Genomic DNA, 19928 nt, shown 5'->3' with positions numbered 1-19928 from the left:
TATACTGCCGCTGCTGGGGGGATCTGAGCCTCCCTGGGACCACTACTATACTGCTGCTGCTGGGCTGCTCTGAGCCTCCCTGGGGCCACTACTATACTGCTGCTGCTGGGGGGATCTGAGCCTCCCTGGGACCACTATTATACTGCTGCTGCTGGGCTGCTCTGAGCCTCCCTGGGACCACTACTATACTGCTGCTGCTGGGCTGCTCTGAGCCTCCCTGGGACCACTACTATACTGCTGCTGCTGGGCTGCTCTGAGCCTCCCTGGGACCACTACTATACTGCTGCTGCTGGGCTGCTCTGATCCTCCCTGGGACCACTACTATACTGCTGCTGCTGGGCTGCTCTGAGCCTCCCTGGGACCACTACTATACTGCTGCTGCTGGGGGGATCTGAGCCTCCCTGGAACCACTACTATACTGCTGCTGCTGGGCTGCTCTGAGCCTCCCTGGGACCACTACTATACTGCTGCTGCTGGGCTGCTCTGAGCCTCCCTGGGGCCACTACTATACTGCTGCTGCTGGGCTGCTCTGAGCCTCCCTGGGACCACTACTATACTGCTGCTGCTGGGCTGCTCTGAGCCTCCCTGGGGCCACTACTATACTGCTGCTGCTGGGCTGCTCTGAGCCTCCCTGGGACCACTACTATACTGCTGCTGCTGGGCTGCTCTGAGCCTCCCTGGGACCACTATTATACTGCTGCTGCTGGGGGGATCTGAGCCTCCCTGGGGCCACTACTATACTGCTGCTGCTGGGCTGCTCTGAGCCTCCCTGGGACCACTACTATACTGCTGCTGCTGGGCTGCTCTGAGCCTCCCTGGGACCACTACTATACTGCTGCTGCTGGGCTGCTCTGAGCCTCCCTGGGACCACTATTATACTGCTGCTGCTGGGCTGCTCTGAGCCTCCCTGGGACCACTATTATACTGCTGCTGCTGGGGGGATCTGAGCCTCCCTGGGACCACTATTATACTGCTGCTGCTGGGGGGATCTGAGCCTCCCTGGGACCACTATTATACTGCTGCTGCTGGGGGGATCTGAGCCTCCCTGGGACCACTATTATACTGCTGCTGCTGGGGGGATCTGAGCCTCCCTGGGACCACTACTATGCTGCTGCTGCTGGGGGGATCTGAGCCTCCCTGGGACCACTACTATACTGCTGCTGCTGGGGGGATCTGAGCCTCCCTGGGACCACTACTATACTGCTGCTGCTGGGCTGCTCTGAGACTCCCTGGGACCACTACTATACTGCTGCTGCTGGGCTGCTCTGAGCCTCCCTGGGGCCACTACTATACTGCTGCTGGGCTGCTCTGAGCCTCCCTGGGACCACTACTATACTGCTGCTGCTGGGAGGGATCTGAGCCTCGCTGGGACCACTACTATACTGCTGCTACTGGGCTGCTCTGAGCCTCCCTGGGGCCACTACTATACTGCTGCTGGGCTGCTCTGAGCCTCCCTGGGGCCACTACTATACTGCTGCTGCTGGGGGGATCTGAGCCTCCCTGGGACCACTACTATACTGCTGCTGCTGGGCTGCTCTGAGCCTCGCTGGGACCACTACTATACTGCTGCTGCTGGGCTGCTCTGAGCCTCCCTGGGGCCACTACTATACTGCTGCTGGGCTGCTCTGAGCCTCCCTGGGGCCACTACTATACTGCCGCTGCTGGGGGGATCTGAGCCTCCCTGGGGCCACTACTATACTGCTGCTGCTGGGGGGATCTGAGACTCCCTGGGACCACTACTATACTGCTGCTGCTGGGCTGCTCTGAGCCTCCCTGGGACCACTACTATACTGCTGCTGCTGGGGGGGATCTGATAGGCAAGACATTGACCACCAGGCCAGCCAGCCAGTCAGAGCACTCAGTGACCTGGAGGGTGGGCAAAGTCACCTCAACCTCTGAACCTAGAACAGGTGATAACATGTAACGGTCCATAGGAGCTCCAACTGTCTCATAGCTGGTGTTGAATTGATAGAACTCCACTACTCTCATCAGGTACCAAGAGGAAGATATACTGTAGTAAATGGTTTGCCAGAGTTGACCTCTGTATGACATCACATAATGTACCCATGACCTTGGAAGGTTGTCATCTTGCTGGGAGTACCACAACTAGGCTCAAAGAACACAACAGAAACGCAGTACCAACCAACTCACACATTGTACATGACCAATCATTGAGTCCTCCCACGCTTTTATGAGGATATCACCCCCCCAGTTAAGACGGTGCTTCGCAGTGCGACCACTGGCTAATTGGCCGCTCCATCCTAACGAGCAGCAGGTTGTAAATGCCACCTCATGCAGCGTGGAGGATCCCCTGGCTGCACCTGGTCTCTCCTGGTGTGGCTCAGGACTGCCTGGTCCTACTGATAACAGGTCCTTTAGTGAGGCTCCTACCAGCAGCCTTCAGCCTCCTAATGACTGGCTCATTAATAATGCATCCACACAGACCTCCTCTGGATCCCTCTAATTGCCATCATTTGTTTCTCCCAGCAGAGAGGGGGCTTTAAGTGTAATCCATACTGGACCAGCGACTCACAATTAGACACTCTTACTGAACACACACACACCTGAAAGCTAGCATGTTCATAAGCACAGTTAACTAGTAGCCTACTGCACGTGCACATTATTGCATATAGGCCATGGTGGAAATATAATGAGTTACTGTAGCAGCAGCTCAGTCTCTGATTAGAAGAGATAGTGGTGATTGAAGTGAAAAGGTGTGGCGAGAGAAGAGGAGAGGAGAGAGAGAGAGAAGAGAGGCCAGGGACTTTAAGAGAGCTGAGGGAACAGGGGAATGAGAGAATGGGAAAGATGCCTAGAGTCCCTGTGTGTCTGAGCCATAGAGGCACCTCAGAAACAGGATACACTTCCTACAGAAAGAGCGAGAGAGAAAGAGGGAGAGAGAGAAAGAGGAAGAGAGAGAACGAGAGAGAGAGAGAAAGAGAGAGAGAAAGAAATAGGAAGAGGAAGAGAGAGAGAGAAAGAGAGGGAGAGAGAGATAAAGATAAAGAAAGAAAGAGGAAGAGAGAGAGGAAAGAAAGAGGAAGAGAGAGAGAGAGAAAGAGGAAGAGAGAGAGAAAGAAAGAGAGCGAGAGAGAGAAAGAGAGAGAGAGAAAGAAAGAGAGAGATAGAGAGAGAGAGAAAGAGAGAGACAGAGAGAGACAGAGACAGAGAGAGAGAGACAGAGAGAGAGACAGAGACAGAGACAGAGAGAGAGAGGGAGAGAGAGACAGAGAGAGACCGAGAGAGCGAGAGAGAGAGAGGAGAGAACTGTGATGTCCATGGTTTATGTGAGGAGGAACCAACTGAGTGATGTTAATTTCATCCTCTCTGTTTCTTTCCAGTGTTTCATGGGTTCTATGAGTCAGTTTCTCTTCCTAGCCCTTGGTGGATCCTTCTGTACATTTATAGTCTGTGTCCCAAATAGCACTATGTACCCTATATAGTGCACTAGTTATGACCAGGGCCCATATGGTTCGGGTCAAAAGTAGTGCATTACATAGGGTATAGGGTGCCATTTGGGATGCATCCTAGAGGGAAGCCATGGCCCTTAGTGCAACTCCCTGTGGACAGTAAAGTTAGGTATTACAGTACTTTATGAGCCTACATTATGTGTTTACTGCCTGTGAAGCCCTGCCTGCAGCTCCCAGCCTGGGGCAACAACAGCTTCATCACTTTCATTAGACACAGACAGGTAGAGGCTGCCATGACAGGGGGCTCAGCGGACTATATAGTGCACTACTAGGAAGCAGTTTGAAATGCAGCTCTAGTGTATTGGAGGAGGTGGGGATGAAAATGGCCCCTCAGAGGTAACGTGAGCCCCTGCCTGGCAGTGGGTCTTCCTCCTTCTGGGATCACAGCCCTAATGAGTTCTAGAGACAGGCCCTGTTCTGCTCCCTTCTGGGATCACAGCCCTAATGAGTTCTAGAGACAGGCCCTGTTCTGCTCCCTTCTGAGCTGCCCTTAACCCTGCCACTGGGCAGCACACACACACACACACGATGGCCTATCCAAGTCTTTCTAAACCAGCAGCTGCTGCCATTATGCTTCCTCGGGCGCACAGCTGTGTCACCAGCCACCACCACAGCCACAGTCATGGCTCCACTCCACACCACAGCAGAGATGGGGGACAGCAGGGGAAGCAGTTATCCACCCCGTTCTCATTAGTTAGTCCGTGCTGTGGTTGTTTACAAGCTGGATTCTATCCTCATTCCTTAAAAACACACACACACACACACACACACACACACACACACACACACACACACACACACACACACACACACACACACACACACACACACACACACACACACACACACACACACACACACACACACACACACACACACACACACACACACACACACACACACACACACACCTCCAGCTAACTCCTAGTACTGCTGACGAGGCAGAGCTATGACACCAGGATGAATAGGTGTGTGGTGCGTGTCTCTGGAGGAAGACCACGTAAAAGATGCTAAATCACCCGGTTCACAGCCCGTTGGGGAGCTTACGGGTGAGGGCTGCCATCCGGGAACACACTCATCCATTCCCCCTATCCATCCCGGAGGAGACACACTCATCCATTCCCCCTATCCATCCCGGAGGAGATGCCCTCAGTATGAGACATCCCCAAACAGACCTGCGATAGGCTCACTCTGACTACAGACCCGTTTCCACATCAGAGGTTTATGTTACAATATAAGTGAGCTCTGATCGGAGGGACTGATTCCATCGCAGTTCAACAACAATAATGGTAAAGGGATATGGGATAACATTATCATAGGGTTCTTTTTAAATGTCTAGTTGACATTAATGGTGTGTATAACATAGACTCCCAGGGCCCTGCCTCTACAGTACTACACAGTGTGAGCCTGTTCCTTTGCTTTGGGACAGATCCAGCAGTGTGAGAGTGGTGGCTTGGCTCTGGACTCTGTGTGGGCTTTCTGGTTTGTGTCTCCCGACCGCTTCCCACAGGGAGGAATTCTCACATTGTAATGTGGTAGTTTAGGGAACCACTTCGTCTGCTCTCTCGCCTCCTACTGAACTGTGTGGGCCAGAGCTTCATTCAGAGCCAGGCGAAAGCAGGATTGAAGATAGAGGAACACACACATTAGGAAGGAGAACAGAGAACCACAGGGACGGGAGTCCCAGTCCGCCACCACACAAACTGGAGTTGCACTACCATGTAGGAATGTGGCGATCCCTCTCTGGAATGGTCCATAATAAATGAATATTAAGACTTAATGACAATGGTACTTACACACCAGGCAGCCCAGGTGTGGTGTAGACAGAGTGAGGAATACCTGTGGGAGAGAGATCGACGAGCATTTAGCTAGCTGCCGATGGTGGTGGTGGTGGAGTGAGTCAGTGTGAGCACGTCTGTCCATAGGCTGGCATGGGTTCAGACAGGACAGGACAGCTTTGCAGAAGGGCCTTGAGTGGCGGTTGGTTGGGAGCCAACGGACAGCCCACTAAGGACAGGAACAGACTGGAAGACAGACAGCCGTCCAAGAGGTGTCGGCTTTTATAGACTCCACTCTCTCTCCACACAATACACACAAGCATGTAAAGTTAGAGCTCTCTCATTCATATGGCTTCTTAAAGTCAGGAAGGACTCTTAATGTCAGCCACTGTTGTTACACAACATATCTAATTACACACTTATACAGTTTTGAATACAAAAACAGATGGCAGCATCTCTACAAAAACAGACACTGGAACACACAGTGAGGTAAACGACCTCCCTCTGCTGCTCTTCTCTCACCTCTCCTTCTACTGCGTCGCATCCTGCACTTGTCTCAGTTCATGAAATGTTCTGAAACATTTCCCCCTCTGCTTTAGGCCGACAGAAGTCTCTCATATTTAACATCCTGGTTTTGGAGTGGTTTCTCCCTCCTCTCCATCTGTTTTGGAAGCTTAGGGCTGACTTCCCTTTGTGGTGGGCTGAGCTGTAAAAGTGTATGTGCCGTGCCAGTGTACTGTCAGCTCCTTCCCCACACCTCCCTGTCTCTCTCCACCCCAGCGACATTAACTCCATCTACAGGGCCTCAGGAAATGAGATAAATATGTCTTAGAGGACATGATGAGTCGGCACTTTCTGCTATAGAGTTCAGCACTTAACGTCGAGAGCAGGGGAAAGAGAGAGCGAGAGAAAGTATGAGAGAGAGAGCGAAAGAGAGAGTCAGAGAGTCAGAGAGACAGAGACAGAGAGAGAGAGAGAGAGAGACAGAGAGAGAGAGAGAGAGAGCGAAAGGGAGAGAAAGAGAGAAATGGGGTAGAGAAAGCAGGAGAGTAGGAGAGACATGGGGTAGAGAAGGCAGGAGAGTAGGAGAGACATGGGGTAGAGAAGGCAGGAGAGTAGGAGAGACATGGGGTAGAGAAGGCAGGAGAGTAGGAGAGACATGGGGTAGAGAAGGCAGGAGAGTAGGAGAGACATGGGGTAGAGAAGGCAGGAGAGTAGGAGAGACATGGGGTAGAGAAGGCAGGAGAGTAGGAGAGACATGGGGTAGAGGAGGCAGGAGAGTAGGAGAGACATGGGGTAGAGAAGGCAGGAGAGTAGGAGAGACATGGGGTAGAGAAGGCAGGAGAGTAGGAGAAACATGGGGTAGAGGAGGCAGGAGAGTAGGAGAGACATGGGGTAGAGGAGGCAGGAGAGTAGGAGAGACATGGGGTAGAGGAGGCAGGAGAATATGAGAGACATGGGGTAGAGAAGGCAGGAGAGTAGGAGAAACATGGGGTAGAGGAGGCAGGAGAGTAGGAGAGACATGGGGTAGAGAAGGCAGGAGAGTAGGAGAGACATGGGGTAGAGGAGGCAGGAGAGTAGGAGAGACATGGGGTAGAGGAGGCAGGAGAGTAGGAGAGACATGGGGTAGAGAAGGCAGGAGAATAGGAGAGACATGGGGTAGAGGAGGCAGGAGAGTAGGAGAGACATGGGGTAGAGAAGGCAGGAGAGTAGGAGAGACATGGGGTAGAGGAGGCAGGAGAGTAGGAGAGACATGGGGTAGAGAAGGCAGGAGAATAGGAGAGACATGGGGTAGAGGAGGCAGGAGAGTAGGAGAGACATGGGGTAGAGGAGGCAGGAGAGTAGGAGAGACATGGGGTAGAGGAGGCAGGAGAGTAGGAGAGATATGGGGTAGAGGAGGCAGGAGAGTAGGAGAGACATGGGGTAAAGGAGGCAGGAGAGTAGGAGAGACATGGGGTAGAGAAGGCAGGAGAGTAGGAGAGACATGGGGTAGAGGAGGCAGGAGAGTAGGAGAGACATGGGGTAGAGGAGGCAGGAGAGTAGGAGAGACATGGGGTAGAGGAGGCAGGAGAGTAGGAGAGACATGGGGTAGAGGAGGCAGGAGACGATCAAAGAAACGGTGAGAATAGGAGATGGCGAGACAGTGAGGCGAAAGGGAACAGATGGACGAGAAAATGAGATGGAAGGGGGATAGAGAGAGAGAGAGAGAGGGGGGGGGATAGAGAGAGAGAGAGAGAGAGAGAGGGGGGGGGGTAGAGAGAGAGAGAGAGAGAGAGGGGGGGATAGAGAAAGAGAGAGAGAGAAAGAGAGAGTATTGATGCAACTCTCTCCATTCATGAGTCAAGGCTATCGGCACAGTACTTTAATGAGAGAGAAAACAGTGAGTTTGAGCCGCAGGACGTGTTAGACACTAAAACCTCTGTCTCATCTCCTGGGATAAGCAATATGGCTGTCAGAGACCTGGGGGCTATTTCTGTTCCCTCTACCCCAACTGCTGGCTCATAACTGAGCCTGAGCTCGGCCAGAGCTGGCCTGTTTCATGGAGGAGGGAGGAGGAGAGGAGCTGCTGGTCTATCTATAGGATGACAATCTTATCTGATTGCAAGCCTAAAATCCCCCTATTGCCTAATAACGGCAATAAAACAGCATCCTGGTGCAACGCCACTGACTCACTGACAGAGTGAGGATACAGAAAGAGGAAATTATTCATAGACTTTGTTCAAGTCATGAGGAGAAGAATTTAATGTGCGTCACACAGAGAAAAACATTTACGTGTTAGTGACTGTTGTCAAATAGATATAATACGGTCTGGAAAGCCCTTGTTTCCAGGCAGAGTTAGAACCACAAACCACCACTGCTGCTCTGGCTACAGCCTGTCCATGTAGGGAGGCAGAGTCCTGAAGTTAACACTGGGGTGGAATCTGGACCACAATCTGCCTGCATGCCTGCATGCTGATCTCTGTGGCAAGGGCACTATGGACAAGGACATACCAATAACTTGACGGTCTGTGTCTACTGTTACAACGGTTGTGAATGTGGCTCACCTCTAAAGTGCAGTCTTGAGCAGAGACATGTTGCCAGGCTGTGCCCTTTAGGTGAAATTGCTGAGGAACACACAGGTACACACACACACGGGTACACACACACGGGTACACACACACGGGTACACACACACGGGTACACACACACGGGTACACACACACACGGGTACACACACACACGGGTACACACACACACGGGTACACACACACACACACACACACACACACACACACACACACACACACACACACACACACACACACACACACACACACACACACACACACACACACACACACACACACACACACACACACACACACACACACACACACACACACACACTCCATCCATATCCAATCTAGCCTTCTCTAACTCTGAAGCCTTCTCTCTGCAGTCACAAACACATCACACGCTAGACACTACAAAGGATTACATCAAAAGTCTCTATAATGTTATTTAAATTCTCTCTCTCTCTCTCTCTCTCTGAGTGTGTGGCTCAATATCCACCCTAAGGTCTAAAGTGAATTATGCTGCAGAAGAATAACAGTGTTGTAAATGGAGTGGCTCTGGTCTAGAACACTGTAACTGTCCTGGGTGGCCTGGTCCTGTGCTGCCTGCCTGCTCTGCTTGCTCTAATCTCAGTGTGACCAACCACCCCAGTGGAACAGCCTGGGCACAGAGGAGCACATAGGTGACAAAGTGACACGGTGCCTGAGCCCACCACTGGCTCTGTGTGTGTGTGTATGTGTGTGTGTGTGTGTATATATATATGTGTGTGTGTGTGTGTGTGCGCCAGAGGTGCCATGCACTGCTACAACCTCAAGTGTGTATGTACCAGTATGTGTGAAAGCGGAGGAGCATTTAGAGCTGTAGAGGTTAGTGTTTTCTGTGTTTCAGCCTCAGAGGAAGCAGAACCGTGCCAGAGTCGACACTCATTAGAGAGAGCGGTATTGATGGAGTGCCATCGAAGATGTGTGGAGTGTGTGGCGCCGGTGTATTCAAGCATGCAGCATCACAATACAAGCACGCCTCCAAGGAGGCCTGTCGCTCTGTTATACAAGCAAATAAACAAGGCCCTATTGATCCCTACACAACTGACAGGCAGCAAAATGAGCCCTCAGTCACACATGAAGAAAACAAGTGGTAAATAGTCTGTCTCCCTCAATCACTCAGTCCTCCACTGGACATTAATCAGGATCAATGGGTGTATATAATTAGTGTTTCTGCTACCTTGATCTACGCCAACATCAAGCTAAGACACTTGAGTGGCCCTCGGACTCGAGTGGCCCGCTGTAGCTCAGTTGGTAGAGCATGGCACTTGCAATGGCAGGATAGTGGGATGGATTCCCGGGACCACCGGTATGTAAAATGTATGCACGCATTACTGTAAGTTGCTTTGGATAAAAGCGTCTGCTAAATGGCATATATTATTTATTACTTTAGCTTCCAAACATAAACAGGAGCAGGGATTCTGCTCTGCAGCAGTTCTAAGAGAAACAGATCAGGATGAGGACATTACATTACAGCACATTGAGGTGGTTGAATAAAGGCTGTGTCTTCATGGCCTGCCAGGTCAGGTTCCCCTGCCATGGGTAATGTCTGATCTTAGTCTCCAGTCTGCCTTACCACAGCCTGAAAAAGCCTGTGTCTTCATGGCCTGCCAGGTCAGGTTCCCCTGCCATGGGTAATGTCTGATTTTAGTCTCCAGTCTGCCTTACCACAGTCTGATAAAGGCTGGGTCGCCTTCCCCAAAGTTAGCTATAAATACCCCACTGAGGGATCAGGTAGCTGCTACGCTACTGTAGCTCTGCCTGAATAATGCTGTCCACAATAACAGATCAGGACCCAGGTAATTATACTGGCTACTGGCTATCAGCCAGAGAGAGAGAGAGAGAACGAGAGAGAGGGGGAGAGAGAGAGAGAGAGAGACGTAGAGAGGGGGAGAGTAAGAGTGACAGGAGGAAAGGACGGAGGAGAGAGAGGGAGAGGCCTGGCATAATGTGAATGACAAGAGAAAGAAAGGAGGAAAGAAGTGACAGGTGGAAATGGAAAGGTTAGGAGAGTTGGAGAGAAAGGATGAAAAAGATTGGAAGAGAGACAAGAGTGGGCGGGTTCCTGCAATGTCGAGAGGAAAATGTCTCCCCGTACACATATTTTCTCCAAGCACAGAATCTCTTTTGTACGTAGTGTTTGGAGCAGCAGTGGTGTGTGACTGGGCCGTCTCCGATTTAGCCTACATTAGCATCCTGTCAGAAGGCAAGGCTGCCATTACAGGCAGCTGTGTGGTTCTCTCTGAGCTCCTGCAGCTTAGCATGGTTAAACCTCACCACCACCATACACTGCAACTCACAATAACACCACACAAAGTCTGCTCTGCTCCGTAACCAGGAAGTGGCCACCTTTCACCATCATGACCTCAAAAGCTTCAAGGGAAAGGAACAGGAAATCTGCAATTTAAAGCCATGTGACAGTGGATGTCCTGATCTGCACCACATCTGTGGCTCCTGCACCCGTTGACCTGGTGACTGATCCAAATCTGCTGTGGCCCCTGTAACCAGCGGATTATCTGGTCCAGAACAGTAGAGGCCCTCCAGGAGGCGTGTTACACAACCAGGGAATGTCACTCATTCGCTAATTCCATCCAAACACACATTCATAACACACGGCCCCACAGTGGCATTCAAGTCTTTAATCATGAGTTATTGGGGATTATGCAGCAATGTATTGCAGTGTGTACGGGAGATAAACATTAAGAGAGAGTGTGCGTTAACAGTGAGAATGAAAGCAAGAGAAAGAGAGGGAGAGAGAGGTAGAGGGCGAGAGAGAGAGAGAGACACCCTCTCATATCATTACCAAGCCCTGCAATTTTTAAGAGTCCCCTCATCCAGCTGGTCCTGGGGCTGAGTTCACAAAACTGTTCTACTGACGCACTGAAGCCTCAGGACGAACACATCTAACCAATCAAAATAAACCAAATGACCACACAGTCAAAACTACACAGGGAAACACGAAAGCAAGCACAAAGCAAAATGCAGAGCTATCTGGACCTAAATTGGCAGTACAACATGGCAAACTATTCGACCATGTTTACTGATCAAAATCTTAGAAGAACCCTGACAAAGTGCAACCACTTCACCACAACAGAACCTGAGACAGAGATGCATTCCCTGACAAAATGTAAAAAACATAAAACAACTAGAGAGTGTAATTTCCTGATGAGAACAGGACGCAGAGAGCTGTGGGTTAGAAGTCGCACTACATTGCTGCCTGTCATAAGATGAGGGACAGTGTCTGACAGACCAACCAACCTGCACATATTGTTATGATACATTGTATGGTTATTTTGACCCTTGATTATTGTTGTTACTGATTGTCCCATTGACAATATTGATTACTATTATTACTATTTGGCCCTAAACAGAGAGTACACAGTGGCAGAATACCTGACCACTGTGACTGACCCAAAATGAAGGTAAGCTTTGGTTATGTACAGACTCAGTGAGCATAGCCTTGCTATTGAGAGGCTGCCGTAGGCAGACCTGGCTCTCCAGAGAAAACAGGCTATGTGTACACTGCCCACAAAATGAGGTTGAAACTGAGCTGCACTTCCTAACCTCCTGACAAATGTATGACCATATTAGAGACACATACTTCCCTCAGATTATACAGACCCCCCCCAAAAAATTCCAAAACATATCAAAATTTGATATATTCCCATATCTATTGGGTGAAATACCAGTGTGCCATCACAGCAGCAAGATTTGTGACCTGTTGCCACAAGAAAAGGGCAACCAGTGAAGAACAAACATTACTGTAAATACAACCCATATTTATGTTGATTTATTTTCCCTTTTGAACTCTATTTTCACATCATTATAACAGTGTACATAGCCATAATATGACATTTGAAATGTGTCTATTCCTTTGAAACTTTACTATTCGTTTTTGATTGATTATTTCACTTTTTTTGTTATCTATTTCACTTGCTTTGGCAATGTAAACATATGTTTCCCATGCCAATAAAGCCATTTGTAATTGAGAGAGAGACAGAGAGAGAGAGAGAGAGAGAGAGAGAGAGAGAGAGAGAGAGAGAGAGAGAGAGAGAGAGAGAGAGAGAGAGAGAGAGAGAGAGAGAGAGACAGAGAGAAAATAAAATAGAAAGAGAGGGAGAGAGAGAGAGAGGGAGAGAGAGAGGGAGAGAGATGGAGAGACTTAAAACACAATTTCACAGTAGGAACGAAAGACAAAGAACACACTAAAGTCTATTCATATCTGGGCTTAAAAATAAGCTCCAACGGAAATTTCTGCTTCACTGTCAATGAACTGAAAGAGATTGCGAGAAGGGATTTTTACGCAATCAAAAGACAAATTCAAATTAACATACCGATTAGACCCTAGCTCAAAATATCAAAATCTACAATTGAACCAATTGCCCTATATGGATGTGTGGGGTCCGCTAACCAATCAAGACAAAAATAAAAATGGTACAAACATGACATTTAAATCCTGCATGCAGAAATCTGTAAAAGCATTCTTGGAGATCAGAGAAAATCCCCCAATAATGCATGCAGGGCAGAATTAGGGCAATATCCATTATTAATTAATATCCAAAACAAGCCATCAAATTCTATAACCACCTAAAAACAAGTGATCCCCACTCCTACCCCTACAGAGCCCTGAAATGCTAAGAGATGAATATAGAGAAAAGTTCACAAACCACTACCAACCCAACAAAGCCTCAGGACAGCAATCAGACAATCTGGCCCAAACAAATTATAGCCAAACAAAAAAGTGTGACCTGTTGCGATAAGAAAAGGGTAACCAGTGGAGAACAAACACCAAAGTAAATAGAACCTAGGCCTATATTTGTCCCTTTATTTAATTTCCTTTGACATTTTTACTGAAACGTTTTACACATACAGCATACGTGCCAGCTGGCTGAGGGGGCCCTAGTGGAGCCACCTGGCTGAGGGGGCCCTAGTGGAGCCACATGGCTGAGGGGGCCCTAGTGGAGCCACCTGGCTGAGGGGGCCCTAGTGGAGCCACCTGGCTGAGGGGGGCCTAGTGGAGCCACCTGGCTGAGGGGGCCCTAGTGGAGCCACCTTGTTGAGGGGGGCCTAGTGGAGCCACCTGGCTGAGGGGGCCCTAGTGGAGCCACCTGGCTGAGGGGGCCCTAGTGGAGCCACCTGGATGAGGGGGCCCTAGTGGAGCCAGCTGATTGGGGGCCCCTATGGAGCCACCTGGCTGAGGGGGCCCTAGTGGAGCCACCAAGTTGTGTAAGGAGCGAGTAGTTGAATAAGTCTGTGAACTAATTGAACTTAATTTATAGGAAAATGGCTGTGTGTGTTTTTGTGACTAGGCTCTGACCTAACATAATCATATGGTGTGCTTTCGCTGTGAAGTATTTTTGAAATCGGACACGATGGGTAGATTAACAAGAAGTTAAACTTTAATTTGGTGTATTGCACTTGTGAATGTATGAAAGTTCCGCTAGCGGAACCCCGAGCCATAAGAATTAAGAAATGCTATAGAGGAGGGTAGTGTAGAAACCTACCAAAAAACTATTGGCTAACAACAAATCTAATCCCTCCAAGACAACTTCCTGGACAAAATGTTTCCCTGCAATAGTGAAAGTGTAAATGTTGCAGTAGAAGCATGAACAGTATATCTGACCTATCAGTGAACATAACACATTTCAATTCAAGCAGAAAACCTAAGAAAACTAACAACAAAGAGCAATGTTTTGATGAAGAATGGAAAAAATATAGAAAGAAATTGAGAAACCTATCCAATCAAAAACACAGAGATCCAAAAACCTTAGCTTATGGGGAAACACTAAAACAGTACAGAAATACAATAACAAGAAAAGAAGGAACAGCATGTCAGAAAACAGCTGTGTGATTGAAGAATCGAAGAATTGAAGAATCCATAGAATCAAATCACTTCTGGGAAAATGGGAAGCCAATAAACAAACAACAACACGAAAAGGTACCTATCCTAAATGGAGACGTATGGATTAACCATTTCTCCAAACTTTACGGCCATATAACAAAGAACCAAGAACAAAAACATGATAATTGACAAAATTTAGATTCAGTGTTTAAAGAAATTGGATGAGCTACAGGACAAAATGCAAACCCTCCAACCCAAAAAGGACTATGGTGTTGATGGTATACTAAACAAAATGATAAAATATACAGACCACAAATTCAAATGGGCTATTCTTAAACTCTTCAGTATTATTCTCAGCTCTAGCATCTTCTCCAATATTTGGAACCAAGGTCTGGTTACCCCAATCCACAAAAGTGGATTTGACCCCAATAATTATCGTAGAATCTGCGTCAACAGCAATCGCTGAAAACCCTCTGCAGTATCATCAACAGCAGACTCCAACATTTTCTCTGTGAAAACAATGTCCTGAGCAAATGTCAAATTGGCTTTTTACCAAAATGCCCTACGACAGACCACGTATACAACCTGAACACCCTTATTAACAAACAAATAAACCAATACAAAAGCAAAGTCTTCCCATGCTTTGTTGACTTAAAAAAAGGTTTTGATTTAATTTGACATGAGGGTCTGCTATACAAATTGATGGAAAGCGGTGTTGGAGGAAAAACATATGACATTATGAAATCAATGCACACAAACACACAGATGACATTATGATATCAATTGGCAATAAACAATCAGATTTATTTCCTCAGGGCTGTGGAGTGAGACAGGGATGCAGCTTGAGCCCCACCCCCTTTAACATTTATATCAATGAATTGGTGAGGGCACTAGAACAGTCTGCAGAACCCGGCCTCTCAGTAAGACAAAAATAATAGTGTTCAAAGAAAGGTCCAGTTGCCAGGACAACAAATACCTAGAACACACAATGAATTATAGCTACCTCGGCCTAAATATCAACACCACAGGCAACTTCCACAAGGCTGTGAACGATCAAAGAGACAAGGCAAGAAGGGCCTACTATGCCATCGAAAGAAACAAAAAACTTGACATCCCAATTAGGATTTGGCTAAAAATACTTAAATCAGTTATAGAACCCGTTGCGCTCTATGGTTGTGAGGTCTGGAGTCCACTCACCAATCAAGAATTCACAAAATGGGACAAACACCCATTTGAGATTCAGCATGCAGAATTCGGCAAAAATAAGCCCCAAACAATGCATCCAGAGCAGAATTAGGACTATACTCGAGCTGTTCAATTCTACAACCACTTAAAAGGAAGCGATGCCATGAGGAAAGGCAACCAGTGGAGGACAACAACATCATAAATACAACCAATATTTATCTGTTTATTTATCTCCCCCCCACTATTCGTACTACAACTATTTGCATATTGCTAAAACACTGTACATAGCTGATAATATAATACTTGACATGTCATTACCTTTTTGAGTGCAATGTTTACTGTTAATTTAAAATAGTTTTTTTATTGATATTGTTAAATTTGTTTCTTCTTACTTTTGTTTGTTTATTTCACTTGCTTTGGCAATGTAAACATACAGTATGTTTCCCATGCCAATAAAGCCCCTTTGAATTGAATTGAGAGAGAGAGACAGAGAGCGAGGAGAGACAGACAGAGACAGAGAGACAGAGAGAGAAATACACAGGTCCAGACCTATCTCCTTCACTGACTCACCACCCATCAACCCGCTCTCTGCCTCGCCCTGACACGCCCTGACAATGGCGCCATTATGACCTCTTCCTCTCCTGGCATTATCCCAGTCCCCTATACCCAGCCCCCCAGCCCCCCCCCACCCCCTTCCACCCCTACCCTGCAGCAGAGATTAACCACAGCAAATTGGCCAATCATAATTAACATTCACCCTGCACCCTCACGTTCTGCTCCAGGTCAGATTCACAGTATTACTTAAAGTAATGTCTCTGATAAACAGTCCTGTAAATGGGGCCTTAAGGTCTGGTTAGTGTTCTGTCCCAGTGATTGGGCCTTAAGGTCTGGTTAGTGTTCTGTCCCAGTGATGGGGCCTTAAGGTCTGGTTAGTGTTCTGTCCCAGTGATGGGGCCTTAAGGTCTGGTTAGTGTTCTGTCCCAGTGATGGGGCCTTAAGGTCTGGTTAGTGTTCTGTCCCAGTGATTGGGTCTTAAGGTCTGGTTAGTGTTCTGTCCCAGTGATTGGGTCTTAAGGTCTGGTTAGTGTTCTGTCCCAGTGATGGGGCCTTAAGGTCTGGTTCGTGTTCTGTCCCAGTGATTGGGTCTTAAGGTCTGGTTCGTGTTCTGTCCCAGTGATGGGGCCTTAAGGTCTGGTTAGTGTTCTGTCCCAGTGATTGGGTCTTAAGTTCTGGTTAGTGTTCTGTCCCAGTGATGGGGCCTTAAGTTCTGGTTAGTGTTCTGTCCCAGTGATGGGGCCTTAAGGTCTGGTTAGTGTTCTGTCCCAGTGATGGGGCCTTAAGGTCTGGTTAGTGTTCTGTCCCAGTGATTGGGTCTTAAGGTCTGGTTAGTGTTCTGTCCCAGTGATGGGGCCTTAAGGTCTGGTTAGTGTTCTGTCCCAGTGATTGGGCCTGGCTTTTTACAAACAGATGCTGATGAATAATAAGAGATGAAGGACTGGGAGTGTTTGGGAAATAGTTCTAACCACACCAGACCAGAGATGGCGATGAAGGGAGGTTCATTTGCGTGTGCCAGGTCAGCCGGTCGGCGACCGCAGTACTTTCAGAGCTCAGATGTGTCTCTCTCGCCATCTCTCTGCTGCTCTCAAATGGGCACTATTAGCGCAGCAGTCAGACATTTTCACTTATGCCTTATTTTTGTCTTTTACTAGTTCTGTCCATTCTATGTTTGTCTTTTCTCTCCGCTCATGTCATCTAGCTATCTTTAGCCATATCTGCAAATGACCATTTTCATCATTACCAATACTCTCCCTCGCTGCATTTAAAAATGCAGTTTTGCTTAAATTCTACAGTGAAAATAACTATGCTGTCTGTTGTTGAACTGTAATTCTTCTGTTAAATTAAAATATATTTTTAGCTTGATTTTGCCTGCATTGGAAATAATGTCAGTTTTGTTGCTCTTTGACTGTATAATCCTCTTGAATCCAAACGTTAAGAGAAAATTATAAAAATGATTTAAAAAAATGGTATAGTTCAAATTAAAAACGTTAAACTCCCAACATCTAATAAAATAATCCTTCTAGCAGACATTTCAAAGTTTCTCAGACAGTGTCCTCATCGACTGTCTGGAAAAAGGGGGAAGCCAGCCACTTTCCTCAGAGTATATCACATAACAGTAGATAGCCCCACCATCCAGGTCAGCGGAGTCAATCACCACCTTCCGGAGACACCTGAAACCCCACCTCTTTAAGGAATACCTAGGATAGGATAAAGTAATCCTTCTAACCCCCCCCCCCCTTAAAAGAGTTAGATGCACTATTGTAAAGTGGTTGTTCCACTGGATATCATAAGGTGAATGCACCAATTTGTAAGTCGCTCTGGATAAGAGCGTCTGCTAAATGACTTAAATGTAAAATGTAAATCCATAGACACCTGGCCCTGGTTTGTCATGTCTCCTACTACTGTACAGTGCCTTCAGAAAGTCGTCACACGCCTTGACTTCTTGTTTTTGTTTTTGTGTCTCAAAGTGGGATTCAAATGGATAGATTGTGCATTTTTGTCAATGATCGACACAAAATACTCTAATGTCAAAGTGGAAGAAAAAGTCTAAGACTTGGAAAAATATAAACATGGAAAATAAAACACTAACATACTGTATCTTGATTAGATATGTATTCAACCCCCTGAGTCAATACATGTTAGAATCACCTTTGACAGCAATTACACCTGTGAGTCTTTCTGGGTAAGTCTCTAAGAGCATTCCACACCTGTACTGTGCAACATATGCCCATTATTATTTATAAATAGATTTTCAAGCAGATTTAAGTCAAAACTCCCACTCAGAAACATTCACTGTCTTCCAGTCTAGATTTGGCTTTGTGTTTTAGATTACTGTCCTGCTGAAAGGTGAATTCATCTCCCAGTATGCTTAGCTCCATTCCATAAATGTTTTATCCTGAAAACCTCCCCAGTCCTTAACGATTGCAAGTATATCCATAACATGATGCAGCCACCACTTTGCTTGAAAATATAGAGAGTGGTACTTAGTAATGTGTTGCACTGGATTTGCCCCCATAGCACTTTGTTTTCAGGACAAAAACTGAATTGCTTTGCCACATTTTGTGCAGTATTACTTTAGTGCCTTGTTGCAAACAGTATGCAGGTTTTGGAATATTTCTATTCTGTACAGGCTTCCTTATTTTTATCTGTCAACTAGGTTAGTAGTTTGGAGCAACTACAATGTTGATCCAGCCTCAGTTTTCTCCTATCACAGCCATTGAGCTGCAACTCTTTTTCCTTCCTCTCCGGTGACTGAGTAAGGAAGGACGCCTGTATCTTCGCAGTGACTGGGTGTATTAATACACCATCCAAAGTGTAATTAGTAACTTCACCATGCTCAAAGCGATGTTCAATGTCAGCTTTTACCATTTTTACCCATCTACCAATTAGGTGCCCTTCTTTGCGAGGCATTGGAAAACCTCCCTGGTCTTCGTGGTCGAAATTCACTGCTCGACTGAGGAACCTTACAGATAATTGTATATTTTGTGTACTCAGATGAGGTAATCATTCCAAAATCATGTTAAACACTATTATTGCACACAGAGTGAGTCCATGCCAACTATTTCATCAAGTCTCTCCATCTCTGTCCATACTCTCCATCCTTGAACAGGAGATGAACAGTAATCAACAGCAATACCACTAGGAACAACCCTCTGGGTAAACTAACCTCTAACCTCTAACCCCTAACGTCTCTTCACATCATTAAATGAAAGCACACCGGCCAAGCAGCACAGACATAATTCAAGCCACAAAAACTTTGGGAAAAGCTTGAAATAAGGTAGAACATTACCAAAGCTAAACTGCTGCTACCCATCACCTCATTATAGCCTGTGGAGAACTCCAAGCCCCACTTAAACCCATACAAGTAATTACCTTATCAGTGGGACTGAGCTCGAGACAGGCTGAGAGGAACATTTGCCTCCCAACTGTTTAAACCGCACAGCAGTCAGAGTAGACTCGCAGGAGAACCGTTCTGCTTGGGCGCTGACAGGGGCTGAGGCTGCTACCCGAACTAATGCTAAGTTTGTGGTTGTGGCTGAGGCTGGGTTAGCTTCCCAAGCCCCTTCAAGGTCGAGTCTCTAGAGGTAGGTGCACACAGACAAAGCAGAGCACTGGCTCAGACACTGCAGTGGCATAGAAATCCCACCACAGAGTCACGGTTGGGGAGAAACATGCTCTATCCATGAGGGAGCAGCTTGTCTGGAACCTTGAGTCTTCATGCGGATCAAACCAAAACACAATCCCCCCTCTCCCCGTCTCCTGATGTTGTCAGCCAAAGATAGCCCCTCCCTCCTTTCACCCTCCTTACCCTTACTGTTCTCCATCAATTTGTTCCCCACTTTCCTGCTCCTTTATTTTCCCCTCCCTCCCGTCTGGTGTGTGGGGTGTGGGGTGTGGTCTGTGTTAACCCATTAGGCCAGATCTACAGCCCAGAGCCTAACCCAGCCCAGCCCTGAAGCAGAAATACCCCCGACTTAATTAGCCTGGTGCTGATGGACCC

General features: G+C 47.4%; 1 protein-coding gene across 3 annotated transcripts in view; it reads right to left on the bottom strand.

The window, feature by feature from the left end:
* Nucleotides 1–19928, bottom strand: part of LOC139557289 (extracellular sulfatase Sulf-2-like) — a 242572-nt gene that overhangs the window by 79895 nt on the left and 142749 nt on the right. The window contains exon 1 of one of the 3 annotated variants that reach the window (XM_071371895.1): nt 5310–5331. The exons of the other annotated variants lie outside the window; for them this stretch is intronic. The gene's annotated coding sequence lies outside the window, so the exon portion shown is untranslated. Of the gene's footprint in view, nt 1–5309; nt 5332–19928 lie in introns of those variants that run through there. 3 annotated transcript variants of the gene reach the window in all.

This window comes from Salvelinus alpinus, chromosome 28, assembly GCF_045679555.1.
Source record: "Salvelinus alpinus chromosome 28, SLU_Salpinus.1, whole genome shotgun sequence".
Lineage (NCBI taxonomy): Eukaryota > Metazoa > Chordata > Actinopteri > Salmoniformes > Salmonidae > Salvelinus > Salvelinus alpinus.
This window is presented reverse-complemented; position numbering and strand designations above follow the sequence as displayed.